General features: G+C 40.3%; 1 long non-coding RNA gene across 1 annotated transcript; it reads left to right on the top strand.

Annotated features, from left to right (window-relative positions):
• The first annotated feature begins 842 nt into the window (after window positions 1–842).
• Window positions 843–18,852, top strand: LOC149462240 (uncharacterized). The gene is made up of 2 exons (XR_016312692.1): window positions 843–990; window positions 12,603–18,852. It is a non-coding gene; the product is annotated as an uncharacterized LOC149462240 (long non-coding RNA).
• Window positions 18,853–19,622: the final 770 nt, after the last annotated feature.

Below are 19,622 nucleotides of genomic sequence, written 5' to 3'. Positions count from 1 at the left end.
TTGATAAGTGACTTGGTAAAATTACAGCTCTGAAGAAAAATTTAATTTTATTTAATTTTCCCATTTTCCTAAAATTGTGACAAAAAAATTACAACTTCAAAAACCTCACCAAGCCCGTTACTAAATATCCTCGAGTGTCTACTTTCCAAAAAGGGATCTTTGGAGTGTTTGCACTGTCCTGGCATTTTAGGGCATCAGAAAATGAGATATGTAGTAAGTACATCAGGACTGATCAATTTTCATAGAGATAATATATATATATATATGAGAGATCTCACACACCCTAGTTTGTATACTTTATAACTTTCACACAGACTGATTTGTTTTGGTTTTTTTCACCAAAGATAACATTTTGGCCTAAATGACTGAGGAAAGATTTTGTATTTGCAAAGTGAATAAGTTACTGAATAGCTGAGACATTGTGCAAGTGACATGCTCGGTTTCTGGCAGTAGAGGGGAAATCACTCGTGCCCCTACAGGAAGACATAAGTACTTACTGTATGTAGCAAATGCTATTACAGTGTACAACAGCAAACCCAGCATCCATGCTGTTATGGCATTGGAAGAATTTTTTACCAAGCTGGCCCAAAGTAAGGTTTTAAATTGATTATGGGAACATGTGCATATATTGTAGTGATGTACTGCAAATGTTGTTTTTTAATTTTAAATATAAAATTGTTGAAGACCTCTAATTTAGTGTGTGGGTGTGATGTGTGTGATTTTATATCTGATCTTGTTTAAAGGATATCATATATTCATTATAGTAATTGATGTTAACATGACATAATACAGATTGCTGTGCATGCTCATACTCATTGGTATTTTTTGCACTTCAAGGTGGAAGAACAAACCAGCACTACAGAGCGAGTATTTCAAGACCGGCAATACCAAATTGATGCAGCAATTGTTAGAATCATGAAGATGAGGAAAACACTTGGCCACAATCTCTTGGTGTCAGAGGTGTACAACCAGCTTAAATTTCCAGTAAAGGTTGGTAATTGTAACAGAAGGAACCCTACTGTAGCTGCAGGCCCTGTAGAATTGATTTTTTTTTTTATTGTAAGGTTGCTGCTTTCTGTTCCTTTGCTTCTCCCTAGAATGTGTCTGACACTGCGTTAACCGCTTCCTGACAGAAACTTCTACAGGGTGGCATGGGTGCGCAGTCACGTGTGTGTACACACACACACACACACACACACGATTCCTGCGTGTGCCCCCGTCGGCCTGCAGGTGCCGTGATTTGATCCCCCAGGGATCAATCCGATTTAGGCCAGTGATGGTTGGCCTAAGTCGGATGATCAATCCCTGTCCTATCAGGGATCTTCCTGTACCTGTGTTTACAGTTACACAGGTACAGGAAACAATGACATCTTCTCTCTCTGGGAACATTCCGCCCCAGAGAGAGAATACTCAACACAGTGAGTATAAGCAGCACACTTTTACAGTTTAAAACACATTTAACCCCTTGATCGACCCCCCCCCCTTCCCCAGTTAACCCCTACACTGACCTGTCACCAGTTAGTACAGTGTACAGATTTTTTTTCTGATCACTGTATTGGTGTTGCTGGCAACTTCAGATAGTGTTCGCTTCAGTTAGCATCAGCTCACTTTCCAGATAGCGGCAGATTGCTCGTCAGTACATTAGTAAATACATTTAACCCTTTGATTTCCAGTAACATAGCTAGTATAGTGTCTGAACGGATCAATATCTTTGATCAGATCAGCACTATACCAGCGTTCACATTAGTATAGTGTCCACAAAAACGCAGCCTCGGCACCTGCGTTTAGCCCCAATGCTTAACCCCCACCCCTTTTACCCCTGCAAGTGCAGTGCAATGTCAGTAGGTCCCTGTTACTTGATACATTGCACACAAAACCGCAGTGTTCACAGAATCAGGCCTGATCTCTGTTAGCCCTTGCCAGTAAATTTTTTTTTTTGTAGCGGTTCAAGCAGTCCCTGACAGCCATGTGCTCTTTTGTATGTGAGTCGCACTAGGTACCTATAAATTTAGTGTCCAAAATGTCAATGGAAAGGTACTCTAGTGTAGAGGCCTACAGGATTCTGAGCTTTCAGGTGAGAGCGATGGGGACGAATCCCTGACACAATCAGCCTCAGAATAGGAATCTGTAGACAGCAGCGGCACCCTGACAGATAGCTCAGACGATGGGGAAGAGGTCCCTGCTAAGATCAGGCATACCTGACCCCATTCCCAGGTTGTTGAGATGTTCCAAACGCATGATGACACTCATATGCAGCAGAGTGGCAGTACTAGTGCCGCTCTACCTTTTGATGAACTGGTGAGCACCAGCAGCCTAGTACATCCTGGTCTTTCACATACCAGCACTGCAGTATCACTTGGTGACATGGCGAGTCCCATAAGTGTAGTACAAGCTGGTACGGTGGCAAGCACAAGTAGTGTCCCGCAGCCACCAAGAATTTGCACACCGGCCCGTAGAGGCCCTAGTATCCTTCTGGATGAGCTTGCAAATCCTGATTGGCAGCCCACAATTCTGCAGCACCCGTACTTCCCCCATTCACTGCCCAACCTGGAATTCAGGTGGAAACAGCAAATTTAAATACACCCCTTGATTTTTTTGGAACTGTTTTTCACAGAAGATGTGTATGCATTGATTGTGGATCAAAGCAATTTATATGCACAACAGTTTATCGCCGCCAACCCATATTCAAACCTTGCCAGACCATTCGCATGGAAACCCATTACGTTCCCCTAACCCTCAACATGGGCAATACTTAAAAAAAAAAAAAAAAAAATTTATTGCGGTTGTATTGGTGCACAGACTCGATTTTCATCATATGCCCGTGTTCTCTGCTGCCATGGCCAGGCATAGATATTGTATAATGTGTTTTATGCATTTCAATGACCATACACTGTTATCCTCGGGGTGACCCTGAATTTGACTGGCTCCACAAAATTCGGCCCCTCGTAAATCACCTTAACCAAAAAAATGTGCAGATGTCTTTACTCCCCAGTAAAACATCTGCGTTGATGAGTCCCTTGTTAATTTTTCTGGCCGCCTTGCATTCAAACAATTTCTCCCCAGCAAGCGTGCCAGATATGGGGTTAAGTTGTATAAGACCTGTGAGAGGGCAACAGGCTGTACATATAAGTTTTGGATTTACGAGGGAAAAGATAGTCACGTGGAGCCCCCCGGATGCCCAGACTACATGGGGAGCAGGGGCAAGATAGTTTTGGGCTTGGTGTCATCCTTTCTCCATATGGGGTACCACTTATACATGGACAACTTTTATTCATGCATGCCCCTATTTAGACATTTGTACAGTCTTGGAATTGGTGCATGTGGCACCGTGCGACCTAATCGCTTGGGCTTCCCCCAACGGCTTGTAAATACCCATCTTAGAAAGGGGGGAAAAATCCTCCTTGAGGAATTGCTCGCAGTGAAGTGGAAGGAAAAAATGGGATGTTTTCGTCCTGTCTTCCATTCACGCAGACACGACCATCCAAATTGCCATGGCAGCTGGTGTTGAGAAGCCCGTCTGTGTCCATGACTATAACCTTAACATGGGAGGGGTGAACTTAAACAACCAGATGATGAAGCTGTGCTTGGTTTCCCGAAAAGCCAGTCACTGATACAAAAAAGTGTCTGTTTATTTCAATTGATTCTATATAATACTTTTGTGCTTTACAAAGCAACTGGACAAAGTGGATCCTTCCATGAAATTCCAGGTAGAGATCATCACGGCCCTTTTGTATCCAGAAGGTGCTGTGGCCCAAACCCCCAACACAGATGCAGTGAGCCGGCTGCACGAGAGGAATTTTCCCGATGCTATTCCTGGTACCGCAACCCAAAGGACACCCCCAAAAAAGATGTGTCTGTTGCAGACATGAAATTAGGCATGACACCCGATTTTTTTGTCCCTCCTCTCCTGGCCAGCCTGGTCTCTGCCTCAAGGACTGCTTCTGTTGCTACCACACACTAGTGGAGTATTAGTATAGGGTACAGCATGGCAGGGCACATATTTACACAGGGTCTCGAAAGATGTTGGGTAGTCAGGAAACTGGCTATCACATTTGGAGAGACCCTACAATCTATTTTTTTTTACTTTTTAAAAACGAAGTACAAATTCCCCCAAAAATAAAAAGCTAAAAACCCAAAATAGTTGTGTTTTTTTTTTTTTTTGTCGTTGATACTGTTCTACTTTTACAATTTTACTGTTTTATTGTTAACCATTGCTGTTTTCTTTGCAGGAATGTTATTCAGCTGCAGCACCGACTTGTTCTGACAGCAACAGGGCTTGCTCTCAGAATATATATACAGTCATGGCCGAAATTGTTGGCACCCTTGATATTTCTCCAGGAAATCATGTATTTCTCACGAAACGTATTGCATTAACACATGTTTTGCTATACACATGTTTATTCCCTTTGTGTGTATTGGGACAAAACAAAAAAAGGGAGGAAAGAAAGCAAATTCGACATAATGTCACACAAACCTCCAAAAATGGGCTGGACAAAAGTATTGGCACCCTTTCACAACTGCGGATAAATAAGAATGTTACAAGCATGTGATGCTCCTGTAAACTCACCTGGGGCAAGTAACAGGTGTGGGCAATATAGAAATCACACCTGAAAGCAGATAAAAAGGAGAGACGTTCACTTAACCTTTGCATTGTGTGTCTGTCTGTGCCACACTAAGCATGGACAACAGAAAGAGGAGACGAGAACTGTCTGAGGACCTGAGAACCAAAATTGTGGCAAAATATCAACAATCTCAAGGTTACAAGTCCATCTCCAGAGAACTAGATTTGCCTTTGTCCACAGTGCGCAACATTATCAAGAAGTTTGCAACCCATGGCACTGTAGCTAATCTCCCTGGTCGTGGACGGATGAGGAAAATTGATGAAAGATTGCAACGCAGAATAGTCCGGATGGTGGATAAGCAGCCCCAAACATGTTCCAAAGACATTCAAGCTGTCCTGCAGGCTCAGGGAGCATCAGTGTCAGCGCGAACTATCCGTCGACATTTAAATGAAATGAAACGCTATGGCAGGAGACCCAGGAGGACCCCACTGCTGACACAGAGACATAAAAAAGCAAGACTACAGTTTGCCAAAATGTACTTGAGTAAGCCAAAAGCCTTCTGGGAAAACGTCTTGTGGACAGATGAGACCAAGATAGAGCTTTTCGGTAAAGCACATCATTCTACTGTTTACCGAAAACGGAATGAGGCCTACAAAGAACAAAACACAGTACCTACGGTAAAATATGGTGGAGGTTCAATGATGTTTTGGGGTTGTTTTGCTGCCTCTGGCACTGGGTGCCTTGACTGTGTGCAAGGCATCATGAAATCTGAGGATTACCAAAGGATTTTGGGTCGCACTGTAGGGCCCAGTGTCAGAAAGCTGGGTTTGCGTCCAAGATCCTGGGTCTTCCAGCAGGACAATGACCCCAAACATACGTCAAAAAGCACTCAGAAATGGATGGCAAAGAAGCGCTGGAGAGTTCTGAAGTGGCCAGCAATGAGCCCAGATCTAAATCCCATTGAACACCTGTGGAGAGATCTTAAAATTGCTGTTGGGAAAAGGTGTCCTTCCAATAAGAGAGACCTGGAGCTGTTTGCAAAGGAAGAGTGGTCCAAAATTCCGGGTGAGAGGTGTCAGAAGCTTATTGATGGTTATAGGAAGCGACTGATTTCAGTTATGTTTTCCAAAGGGTGTGCAACCAAATATTAAGTTAAGGGTGCCAATACTTTTGTCCAGCCCATTTTTGGGGTTTTGTGTGACATTATGTCATATTTGCTTTTCTGCCTCTGTTTTATATTTGTTCCAATACATACAAAGGGAATAAACATGTGTATAGCAAAACATGTGTTAATGCAATACCTTTTTTGTGTGAAATACTTGATTTTCAGGAAAAATATCAAGGGTGCCAACAATTTCGGCCATGACTGTAAGTAGATGTGTGCAGTGCTGTTCGATGAGATTTTTCACTCGCAGTTAAAAAAAGAGCATGTATGGGGGCCTGGAGTGGCCAGTGGGTGGGTGGCCCCTATGCTTCGGCATATATATTTTATAATATTTTTTGGCACATTTCATGTGTGCCCACCATTAGAAGTGGATTAATGCAGGGCGGTATATTCTAATGGTGGGCATACCACACGCTTTTTCTGGCAGAGATTTCTTCTTTTTTTTTTTTTTTTTTTCATTCAGCCCACAGGCTGCATAAAAAAAAGAACATGGCATATACACTCAAAAAGGACCAGCGACGTACTGGTACATCACTGGACTTTGAGTGGTTATACTGGTATCGTTTTTGTCAGCCAGCGATCGGCTTTCATGTAAAAGCAATCCTGGTGGCTAATTAGCTGCAGGATTTTACAAGCAGTGCGAGAACATGCCCCTCCTCCCCCGCTTCCTCCCATGGCCTTCTCGGGCAGTCTTGTGCCAATGGGGGGAACCTGACAATGCTGCCGGTGTTTCTGCCAGCTGACCATAGAGCTGATTGGAGACCGAAATGGTGCCAATCATCTCTATAGTCTTAAGAAATCGGAAGCTACGAGCATTTCATCACTTCAGTTTTGCAGGATATAAACAGCGCCATTTGTAAATTGGGAAAGCATCTGTTCACATCGATCTTTGTGAGATTAGATAATGTAAGGGCAGAGGAGATATCTAGAGTCTGATAGACCCCAGATTTAAGAAAAGAAAATATGTGACAATGCCCACTGAAGTTGTAGGGATATTTGCATTCCCTGTGATATCCTTCAAAGTAATCAAAAAAAATGAGGGACAGTGTAAAAATAATTGAAAAGATCAAAATAACTTAAAAGCACCCTCACCCCCCGCACACGTGCACAAGCATTCACTCTGTGAAAGTATGTAAACAGCAGTTGCACCATGCATGTGAGGTATTGCCGTGAACGTCAGGTCAAGGGCAGTAATTCTAGAACTAGACCTCCTCTGTAAATCTAAAGTGGTAGCTTTTTAAAGGCTTTTAAAGCGTTGCCTATGGATATTTAAAACTACGCATGCCCTGTACAGTGGCGACAAACTGCATACATTTTTTTATGTCATGTTTTTACTATTTATCTATTTACTCGGCATACCATCATCTTTTATATTTTACCAAATAATTGGCCAATATATTATGTTTTTTGTGAATTTCAAAGTAAAAAAAAAATATATATATATATATATATATATATATATATATATATATATATATATATATATATATATATATATATATATATATATATATATAATTTTTTTTTTTAAATTTGCATTTGAAAAATTGCTGCGTACTATGTGACATAAATTGCAGCACCCACCATTTTATTCACTGGGGTGTCTCCTTTAAAATAATATATAATGTTTGGGGAGTTCAAAGTAATTTCCTAGCAAAAAATACAGATTTTTTTTTTGATGTGAACAAAGTGTCAGAAAAGGCTTGTCTTCAGGCGGTTAGAAGGGTGAATAATGTGTGGCTTAAACTTCTAATGCTGGCCATAAAATGCCCCCACCCCCCAAAATGACCCCTTTTTGGAAAGTAGACACCTCAAAGTATTTGCTGAGAGGCATGTTGAGTCAATAGAAGAATTTAACTTTACCACAAGTTTTTGGAAAATGACAAAAAAATAAATTTTTTTAACACAAATTTGTCGCTTAAATGATTTATTGCTCACACATGCCATGGGTATATGTGGAATTACTCCCCAAAATACATTATGCTTCTTCTCCCGAGTATGGGGATACCACATGTGATCCTCAGAAGGGCAAGTGGTTAAATACTCCAGTTTTGAAAAGGTGCAGAAGGGAAGGGATAGGGATCCTATCTGATATTGTCTGTAACTTCACAGAGGAGATTTAAGCTGGCTATACATTATACAATGTTCTTGTTTAATTTCCTTTAGATTTACCCTCAACTATATAGTGCAAGGGCCTGTCTGATTGCACATAAATTGAAAGTGTTTAGGTTTGACCTCTTATTATATGGTTTTGGTAAAAGTAAAGGAAAATTATACTAGAAAATTGTATAATGTATGGCCAGCCTTACTCTCAACTCTTATGACACTAGGAAAAGTGAGAACAGGGCTTAGTGGGGAAGGAAGACAGACTGCTATAAAAATCTCAGAGGCCTAATCTTTTTTTTTTTTCTGTTCTACTAAAAAGTGTGTGTTTTGTTTTTTGAGAAATGCTCTGTTCCTGTTGGAGAGCAATTCCAAGCTCTTTCTAAAACAGGTTATGTTCTAAGGCCTATATCCATCATTAATAATTCTTTCTAGGTAATTGCCGTGTTAAGAGAATTCTGAAAACAAGTTCTGGGTGAGCTGTGAAGACACATTTATAGGTGTAAAGACATGGGACTGCAGTGTGAACCCAAGCCAGTGCTGTAGCCCCTTTCTTGGCAACATCAAAATCATTGCATTCATTGCAGTACATTTTAGACAGCATCCCAACTTTTTGTGAATTGGGGTTGTAATAGAGAGGAACACTTAACCACTCACATCTGGGAAGATTAGTGTGCCGCTGTTTCTCCTCCCTGAACGTCTTATTGCAGCTGAGAACAGAGGGTATGTGATTACGTATAAAAAGGGGAAAAAAAGTATTGATATTGTTTTTTTATATGTACAGTATACACAAGTGTTTTATCTTTCATTTCTATTTGTAACTGAATGGGTTGCTTTACAAGGTGAGGATTATTATATACTTTAAAGCCAGGTATGAATTCTATGAAGTATTGGCGAGGTCAGTTAATAAAAAAAAAAAAAAAAAAACGCCTATAATGACTGATACCCCTAGAGATAAGATTTTAGAACCCTTCCCTACTCTGATGCAAGTTGTAGGCGTATATTGCAGATGCCTCTGCTGACTTTGTCTGCTAGAGCCTCCTCCACTTGTAGGGCACTATGGTTAGGGATCTGGACTTAGGGATTCCACCTCTTAAAGTCAAACTTTGTGGGGTCCCTGTTTTGGGGATCAACTGTTTGATTTGGAATTAAAATCTGTTTTAGATTGCACAGCTAACGGGAAGAAGGCTTTCCCTTGAAGAAAAAGGTCTTTCTAGGCAAGCAAAATTTTCATCCATTTAGATTGTTCCAAGTTAGCCCAGAAGCTAATCAGAAGAAAGCCTAGAACACGCTTAAACACAAGTTAAACTGTGGGTTTCTGTTCGTCCTCCTACAACCCAGTGACCCACATCCTTTCAATGGGAGTAAGATTGGGATCCTTCTTTCCAAAGTGGGGAAGCATTTTCATCAAGGGGATCATTGGCAGGGTTAATTTCAACATCAAATGTCGATTTAGTTTTAGTCAATCTTTTGACTAAAATACCATTTTAGTTTGAGGTGTATTTTAGTCTTCTAAAATCTAATGGGTTTAGTTAAATTGTAATGCATTATTTAAGCATTTCTCTTGAATTTCCAAACTCCTTATATACTCCTGGAGTAATAATCAAAAATCTAATGAGGTAATTTATGATATTAAAGCGGAATTGCACCCAAAAGGGGAAGTTCTGCTTTTCTAATTCCACAGAGTACCATTGGGATTCTTTTGTTTCTAGAAGATGGTGCAGATAAGGGTTTGGTCCTCGGCACCCTCAAGATGCAGTTGGTGGCCCTTAGTGTTTTCTTAGAAATTAGTTTAGCAGAAGATTCGCTAATAGCTAGATTCTTAAGGACTCTGGCCAGGTCCAGACCAGTGCCTTTGAAAGTGTTTCCCAATTGGGTCTTTTCTGTAGTTTTGCAGGCATTATTCAAAGAGCCCTTTGAACTGTTGAAAGAAGCCACTTTGAAATTGCTCACTCTTAAAACAGTACTTTTAGTAGCGGTTACCATATTTTTCGTTCCATAAGACGCACCTGACCATAAGACGCGCCTAGGTTTTAGGTGGGAAAAACAAGAAAAAAATATTCTGAACCAATGGACTGCAGACATAGTACAGGAGAAGACCAGAGACTGCAGACAGTACAAGACATGACCAAAGACTGTGGACACAGTACAGGAGAAGGACCAGAGACTGCGGACAGTACAGGAGATGACCAAAGACTGTGGACACAGTACAGGAGAAGGACCAGAGACTGCGGACAGTACAGGAGATGACCAAAGACTGTGGACATAGTACAGGAGAAGGACCAGAGACTGCGGACAGTACAGGAGATGACCAGAGACTGCGGACACAGTACAGGAGAAGGACCAGAGGCTGCGGACACAGTACAGGAGATGGACCAGAGACTGCGGACACAGTACACGAGATGGACCAGAGACTGCGGACACAGTACAGGAGATGGACCAGAGACTGCGGACACAGTACTGGGGATGGACCAGAGACTGCAGACAGTACAGGGCCTGACCAGACACTGCAGACCTTTAGGGAGGGAGGGGGAGCGGGTACCTGAATTTGACAGGTACCTGCTCCCACTTCCGCGGAGTTCTCCTTCCTATACTGTGGGCACCCGACTTTGACAGCTGGGTGCCCACTGCGCATGCGCGAGAAGCGCTGCGCTTTGTGAATGGCCCGGCATCTTTTGGGACCTGTCATGTGTCCCAGAAGACACCAGACCATTCACAAAGCGCAGCGCTGCTCACGCATGCGCAGTGGGAACCCGGCTGTCACAGATGCCGGTGCGGGAAGACTACAGCGCTGGACCGACGAACAGGTGAGTTCCTGCTGCAGAGAACAGCTGAGCGGCCAGCCCGGTATTCTGACATTGTGGCGGCGGAAATACCGGACCGGCTGCTTTATATTCGCTCCGTATGACGCACTGACATTTGCCCCCTTTTTTTGGGGGGAAAAAAGTGCGTCTTATGGAGTGAAAAATACGGTACTTCAGCCAGGAAAATGAATGAACTTCAAGCTTTCTGTCTGTGAATCATTTTTGACGCTCTTTTCACACTGAACAGTGTGATCCTTTTTTTTTTTTTTCTGAAAATATCCCCTTATTTATCAAATGCATATTTTCAGGAAAAAATACACTAAAATGAATTTTAGTGCTATCACTAATTTTATACCCAATGTTTGGTAAAAATATAAAAGATTGGGTTGCATCAAGTAAATAGCAAACAAGTTTTAAAATTGTGTCACTTGTGGAATCACGAAAAACTATGGTACCCAAAATTCTCCCTAGGTGACATTTTAAAAGCTGTTGCAGGGTATCAGTTTAGAGTTAAGAGTGAATTATGTTACATACATGTGGTCCCCGCACACTGCATCTTTTATGTGGGGGTTACAGGGGTGCTTTAAATTTTTTTTTGTTTTTTACCAAAAAAAAAATAAATAAATAAATAAAGCTGCTCAGATCACTTTTTTTGTGTGTACATTGGTAGACAAGTGGTTAAAAAAAAAATTGGACAAAGTATACCTTTATTCTACAGTGTTTAAAGTGGAACTAAAATTGATTCTTTTACAACGCTTTGAAAAGTTATTTACAAGTGAGGTTAAAGGGATATGAAAGGCTTACATTTTTTTTCTAAAAATAACAAACATATTATTCTTACCTGCTGTGTGCAGTGGTTTTGTACAGAGCAGCCTGGATCCTCCAAGAAGAAGAGGTTCTTGGGTCTCCCGTCGGCTCTCCTGGCCCCTACCTCCAGTCTGGTGCCCCTACAGCAAGCATCTTGCTATAGGGGCACCTGCTGTTCTGTGTGTCCATTCACACATGGAGCTGTGGCCCGGCCCTGCCCCTTCTTCTTTTTTTTTTTTTATTATTGGCTCACTGGCTGTGGCTCCTGTTGCTGTCTCAGCCAATGAGGAAAGGGAGTCCTGGGATAGCTGAGACTCCAGTGCACATCGCTTGATCAAGATGGGGCTTAGGTGGGGGGAGGGAGGCTGTTGCACAGAGAAGGGTTTTACCTTCATGCATAGAATGCATGAAGATAAAAAACCTTGAGCCATTACGAACACTTTAAGGGTTGTTTATTTTATTAACTATTATTTAAAAAATAAAATAGGGAATATAGTTGAATGGAGAAGGGGGAAAGAAGTTAATCAGAGTGGATTAGGGGTAAATTTAGGGTTAAAGAGAGGTTAAATGGAGACATCCATTTGACTTGCCTATGCAGAGCAGATACAAAAGTAACACTTTTACCCTATCTCTCTATTTTGCATTTGCATGGTGTAAATAAACAGTCGGTCTTTTTTTTTTTTTTTTTTTTGTGTGTGGCTTTGCCACTACTGTCAACAAAGACATTATGTACAATGTGGGAACAATGCTCACTGCATGTCCTACTTTGTTCATGGTATCTGAGTCCAGAGAGAAGACTGGAGGGCTGGGTGCTGCAGGACCTTTGATTAAAGTTGTTGTAAACCTCAAACATGAAACCTGTAAAAAGCACATCATTCTATACTGTATGACCTGATGCCGGTCTCTTCATTGGGTTATATGTAAGGATTTTCAGCCACTTTAAGGTATGAGTCCATATTATATCTATCCCTAGACAAGGTTTTCTTCTTTGGGCCAGCTCAAAGTTCATTTTTAGGGTAGCTTCAAACACTAAATGGATGACCTTTTAAGCTGCACAACCTTAAACCATATTGTATTCCCCAATGTGTGCACATGCAAAGCGTTGAATATTGCTTGAGCTGAGCTGCATCTAACATTTTCTTTTTTTTTTTTTCTTTACAGCCTGCAGATCTCAAGAAAAGAGTAGAGTCATTAATAGAAAGGGACTACATGGAAAGAGACAAGGAGAACCCAAACCAGTACAATTACGTTGCCTAAAAAGCCTTTGTCTCAATGGGCATCTAGTGGATATTAAAATATAGCCTGTTGATCCTAAGAAATTAACTTTGTACAACATCGATCGTTGAATGAAGTATAGGTGAAGAAGAAAATATGAGAAGGTTCTTCCAACAATTTGAAATGCCCATTTAACGAGTACACTTTACATTTATCAAGAATGCTGTTGAACTCTTTGTTTTGCATGTTATTTACAATGATGTGCGCAGCAAGCTGCAAGAGTATAATTTCTGAGCTCTGGTCCGTCCGACAGACGGAAGATCATTACATGGTCACGCAACCCCTGTTCCAGCCTCTGACACGACTATAAAAGATGCAGAATCGGCATAGTATCCTTTGTGCTTAAAAACTGCATGCAACCTAGTCAGCTAACCATGTGAAAAAAGGCTCCACGATGCCCAGTCTCTCAAGCCATCCAATTAATCCTAACCTGGACATTTGGTGCTTATGTCTCTTCCAATATGAGAGACATTGTACACAGTGCATTGAAAGATCTATTAATTGTGACCTTTGATCTCTAGCTCCTGTTGTAAACTTTAGGGTATATTACCTATTGAAATACAACTAATATTTAAGGTGTGGACTAAACTGGGGTATAACATGGGGGATATCCACCATAACTTTTTATGGCCATTTAAACACTAGAAGCAACACTTGCTTGTACAGTATACATTTTGTTCTGTTTTTGTTATGATTGGCACATTTTTTAGCAGTTACCGTCTCCTGAATTTCTAAAATATTTCATTTTGTCACATGACCTCCTGCAAATGCTTGTTGCCATTGACAGGGCTTTTTGTGAGCCTTGAGCAGCTGGTTTTCTAGCGATATTTGAGTGAATTGCAACCCAGGCAAAATCACCTAGGACTCTGTGCATTTTGTGCCTTTATTAAAGACTAGTAGAATCTATGCTCCAGACATATGTCTTTACCTTCTCCATAACTGAAGGTTTATTTGGGTAAAAGTTAGTTTAATTTTATAAATGTAATATTTCACTTAAAGTGGTAGTTCCACTATAATTCAGGCTTTACTACTCAGACCCGTCATATTTATGTTCTAGCCCTTTGTACTTTAAACCGAATATAGATTGCTCCTTAATTTGTAGCAGGAGCAAATGCAGCCTTGTACAGGATTACCAGTGTTGCCTTTTGTTTTATGTTGTCAATTAAACTATTCTGTCTTAAAGGTTGACAGACTGATCATTTTGGACATGTTTTGGTAATCTGTGGAAATTCAGTTTTTCTTGCTGTATGCCTTACCTATTGGTTAGAGACACTGATTGGCAGAGCATGTTAGATAACATCAGTAATTAGTACAGCATCATCTGTGTTTTAATACCTGTAATCCTTCTGCAACTGTGGATAGATATTCATCATTGTCTACAGCGGTACAGCCTCCAGACAGATTTCACTGAAGTATGCATTTTTCTCTAGTCATGTGATACTTTATGGCCACTTAGAGATTACATAGATGTATGTAATACTTTGAGCACACCAAATCTCTATCCAGGAGGTCATTGTATATGTTCAATTTTTGACCTGCGTTGGGTTGACCCTTTGGTTGTGAGTTATCTACTACAAAGGTGCTCACTTCCTTTCTGTATTTAGGAGCATAACTTCTGTTGTCAGCTAGTCCATACACTAGTTATGTAAAATATTTCAGCTGCTAATATTTTAATTTCTGGTTCTACTTTTTTTTTTAAATATGTTGTAGGCGTACTATGAGACAAAAATGTGTCAGCGAGTGCTCTGTTTTCAGTAGATTCTAGATAAAGGTATAGACACATTTGTTTTTGCTGCGTGTGGTACATCTTTGCTGAGTACTGTTCACAGTTAGTGGAATACTGCTTGGCGTGCCAGGCAGATGTGTCTCTTGAACCCATGTATTGGAACTATTCATGAAAAGAAGGAACATGACTAAATGGGTTATGTTGAATGGTCCCTATGTAAATTACCAGAATGTTTTGTGTAGAGTTCAAACCTAATGTATAATGTGCATTTTCCAGTTGTTAAACAGAACTCATCTTGGGAGCAGATTAAGCACCTTGGTCTGTTTGGCCTTGTTAGCAGCAAATAACAGTGGATATCATGTTCGTCATTATTAATGCTTAGTCACCTGTTCTTTTTTTCCCCCCCAGGCTCAGATGTTTGTAGACTACTTTTGTACTGTCAAAGTTATTGAATTGGAGCTGTGAAGGGGGAAAAGACCTTTTTTTTTTTTTTTTTTTTTTTTTTTTTTTTAACTTTTATGGGGTGTTTTAACTCTTGCTGAAAGCAGCAATACAAATAAATTATTGTGTATTTGAAAAATACTTTTGCTGTCCATATCCATACCTAAGACATACATAATTACCTAGTTAGATGCAACCTCTTAAGCTGGCCTCATCTTGGGTTTACATTAAATGTTGTGGCATACAACAGGCAGTTTATGGAACGTGTGGCTAGGCTTTTTTTTTGTAATATCACGTGACTGCTTTTTTTTTTTTTTTTTTCCCCCCCACTTGGTCAACTTTTTATTGAGTGTGTGATTTTGGATTTTTTAAAATCATAATTTACCCTTAAGTGCCAAAAAGCAGCAAATTAAAATCCTAATAATTTATAGTACAAAAAAAAAAATGTAGTGCTTTGTTTTAAAATTGTGGCCAAACGTTCCCCCCCCCCCCCGCCCCATTTTTCTCAGTTTTTATGTTTATACCATTTTGTGTCCTGCAGCATAAAAAGTAACACTCGGGTGGCATTAGATGAGTGTTTCTACATACTTTTGTTGTTTTTATCAGAGCACATGCAAGTTTTTTTTACAATGATACAACTTGATTTGAAAATTTCCAGCCATAATTGATTTTCTGTTAACTGCCAGGTGATTGTAGATGTCTGGGTTCATGGTTGGAAGATGCATTCACACTTGACACTACTGTGATAGGCCAAGATTGGCTATGCAGTTACATTTCCTGTGTCATCTTCTTTCCTGAGTTGTTGAATAGCTCCCTTTTTTTTTTCTACCTAATAGTGCAAGCTTTTCAGGCTGTGGTAATTACTTGGTGATCTTGCTAGTTTCTTCTGCCTCTATAGGCTTCTAGTAGGGTGACAATGCAAATCACAGGCTACCACGCTACCTGAGAAATTGCAGGCAGCTGTGCCAATTAGTGTCCCCATTTTTGCCCTGGGGCCAAACCCCCTGAACCACCCACTAGTGTTTCACAGCCATGCAGCAGAGGAGGGGGTTCTTTCTGCACATGCAGAAATGTCACAGGAAGTCGTGTGCTGCTGGCTTTTTCATGCCAACAGCCCTGACCTCCAAACACAGAAATGGAGCACAGTCACCTGTCCACAAACAAAAAGAGCACTCTGTAGAAACAGTGGGTTTTGTGTCGAACCTTCTTTTGTCTATCAACCACTTGCCCTCCTGAGGATATACCCCCCCCCCCTTCCTGACCAGGCCATTTTTGGGTTACGGCACTGCGGTACTTTAAGTGACAATTGCGCAGTCGTGCAATGCTGCGCCCAAATGAAATGTACATCCTTTTTTTCTCACGAATTGAGCTTTCGTTTGGTGGTATTGGATCGCCTGTTCAGTTTTTATTTTTGCGCTATAAAAAAAAAAGACTGAAAATTTGGAGAAGAAAAAATATTTTTGACTTTTTGCTATTAAACATGTCCAGTAAAAAAAAAAAATTATCAAATTTCGTCAAATTTAGGCCATAATGTATTCTGCTACATGTCTTTGCTAAAAAAAAAAAAAAATCCCAATATGTGTAAATGAATTGCTTTACGTGAAAGTTTTTGCATTTACAAATGGCGGTATATATACTGGGATTCTTTTTTAAATTTTTACCAGTAATGCCTGCGATCAGCGACTTATAGCAGGACTGCGGCAGGCATTCTGACACTGGGGGTAACTGACTTGGTGTCACTGACATCCTCAGTGACACCAATACAGTGATCAGTGCTAAAAAATAAAATCATTGACACTGTACTAATGGCACTGGGCAGGAAGGGGTTAACATGAGGGTCAATCAAAGGGTTAACTGTGTGCTGTTTTACTAAGTGCTGTGTCCATGTGCTTCACTGTAAGCATACTGCTTTGCATAGCTGTTCTCTGCTATGCAAGGCAGTGTGCACCAGCTGACAGGGAGGAGAACTGTTTTGTTTACAAGCACCGGCGGCCGGCGAATAATCACTGGCCGGGACTCGGTGATTGACTCGGCCGCACACGCCCCCTACTCGGAAATGCAAATTCACATACATATGCATGATTTTGCAAACCCGTGTCTCCCTGTAGCAGTATTTTTGCTATAGGGCGGTCGGGAACCGGTTAAAGGCCATTTATACAAGAGATATTTTCATTGAAAAATCAGGAAAATTGATCTGTAGAGCTGGCAATGGTTACACAAGTCTGCCTCAAGTGATTGTAGATGAAAATGCGCATTCTTGACTCCAGCTCAGGTAGCATCATTTCAATCGTATTTTTGTTTTTTTCTTATAAATCTTTTCAGCACAGCAGTGCATTACTTGGAGAACAATCTGTTGCAGCAAATATCTTTTGGGGAGGTTTGGAATGGCCTGTCGTAAGCTGGCTGTAGATGGTGGTTTGTTTTTTTGGGGGGGGTTTTTTTCCCCCCAGCATGCTGAACAACGAAAAACAGATTCCATCATCCACACAAGTAAGGTGGATAGAGGACAATATATTCTGACAGCAGGACCCACCGCTATCAGAATACACTGATTCGGCAGCTGCTGATCAAGAAACGTTTTCCAGCATTCACCTTTGACAGAAGTCAATGAAATGATTGACTTCTGACAAGCTGAGATTGTCCCGAAATTCAGCCAGGTTCTGCTGAAGCAGTCGAATGTCAATCCATCTATGGCCAGCTTCAGATCTTTAGTTGGTCCTGCAGCCTAGGGACCTTAGAAATGTGTTGGATCCAGTTTGTGGTCCCAACCTTGGTCACATCCATAGACACTAGAAAGTAAAGTATATAAATGTTGTATCATCTACTCTTAAGTGCTGCCTGACTCATCTACTCTGTGACTACTGTTGAAAAATTTACTGTAATGCACTAAGTGTTGTATTGGCATGGTGAGTGACTTCTTGTTCATGTCACCCAAAAGAGAGCATTCAATTTTGAGTGGGGTCTTCATTGTGTGTTTGTGTTTTTATATGGGTATTCAAAATCGGCTTGTGTCAATCTAGATAAAACTCAGACTATCACTGCTTTGCAAGGCTTAGAGTGATTTGGTGACTCAACTGAAACAAATTATTGGTGGGGAGAGTGACAATTGGTCATTATTGCACCTTAATGGTTGAGGTTTTTCCACTTGATAAAGGTAAATATCCCTTTTTCAGTTGAAAAACCCTTGTTTAACCTAAAGTTGCAGAATGTTACTTCACTACAGATTTGTTCTTTGTGGTAGATGAAACAAACAATATTAAGGGTAGTGCTTTCGAAAAATGTTTCCATTGGAGAATTTTTTCTTTTTTTTTTTTTTTTTTTTTTACTCACTTTGAACAATACTCTGAATAACCTGGTTTAACTCTGAATTGGAATTGCATGGTGTATGTTTCAGTTAAGCCACCCATTTGAAATGGTGACTACCTAACTGAAAAGGTACAGGGTATCAAAGCACTCATCAGCTTACATTCACTGCAGAGTGAAAGAAAACACTGCAGAATTACATAATATTAAAAACTGTTTTGGCACCTTTTTTTCTTTTTTTTTTTCTTTTTTTTTTTTTTACAGGAATGTGCTTAGAGGGGTTTGAGCTAAATAAGCAAAGCTTAAAGAGTACAGCAGCATTCAGAAATGTAATATACTTAAGTAATTTTTCAGTATTTTGGAGTGAAAATATTTCCCGGTTTGATTTTTGGGGGAACATTTTCATTCCAGTGGTAGATTTAAAGAAACATTACGTGTGTCTGTTCACTGTATCATAAATCAATGTGATTTAAAAAGGCATGTGAAAGCATCACATCCTTTTATGGCAAAACTCAAAACCTTTTTAATGTTTCATATGACAAGGGTACAAGGTCTTTCTAAGTTGATGATAAACAATGTAAATATGTGTCCCTTCAAAGAAGAGTGAGTCTGTATCTAGGTATTTTGTGTCATTTAATAAATATTAAACAGTTTTGTGTTGCTAAATAGTTTCTTTTCATAGTTATTGATCCTGGTGTGTGCTTGGCAACTTGATCAACCAGCATTCTCATTCTAGCCTACTACACGAAAGGAATGATAAAAAATACAAATAGCGGTGTTTTCTTTGGTAACCAATGTTTTTAGTTGCATATTCTTAATGTCCCTTTTCACCAAAGGTCCAAGAAACCAGTTCTGCGGGTAAGAATGTAACTGCCCCCTGGGCAGACAAATTAGTCTATAATAAAATCTGCACACTAGTAATCCAAAAGTCCCATATAAGATGAGAGATCTCCTTATGTGCTCACGAATTCATCCGATAATCGAGCATTAAATACAATTAAATCCTCCTCTGCCGTCTACTCTTATACTTGTGTTCCCAAAATAAAAAAAAAACAAATATAGTGTAGTATGTTCTTAACTAATGAAATAAATAAAATACATAATGTGCTCACTTTCTCAAATGATCTAGTGTGCTCCAAAATTACTGTGTAATCATTAGCGATCACAGTTCTCCATATTTACACCTACCATCTACCTCAGAAAATCACACCACCGCTAGTGCTCCTCCAGGTCATGCACCTTACCCTCTTTAAACTGAATGTTTGCCTCCTTATATTCACTCTCCGTTGGGTCTCCAATGTCACTCTCTTCCACCTCTGATTTCCTGAGGTGGATGGTGCACTTCATACACTGTGAAGAGTCTGAGGGGGATTGGTGAAGAAGATACACATCTAGAATTCTTTTTTTTTTTTTTTTGGATGGTAAGAGAAAATTTT

Source organism: Staurois parvus, unplaced genomic scaffold (genome assembly GCF_062004578.1).
Source record: "Staurois parvus isolate SC_StPar_1 unplaced genomic scaffold, SC_StPar_1.0 ptg000181l, whole genome shotgun sequence".
Taxonomy (NCBI): Eukaryota; Metazoa; Chordata; class Amphibia; order Anura; family Ranidae; genus Staurois; species Staurois parvus.
Note: the sequence above shows the minus strand (reverse complement) of the source record. Positions and strands in the feature narration are given on the sequence as shown.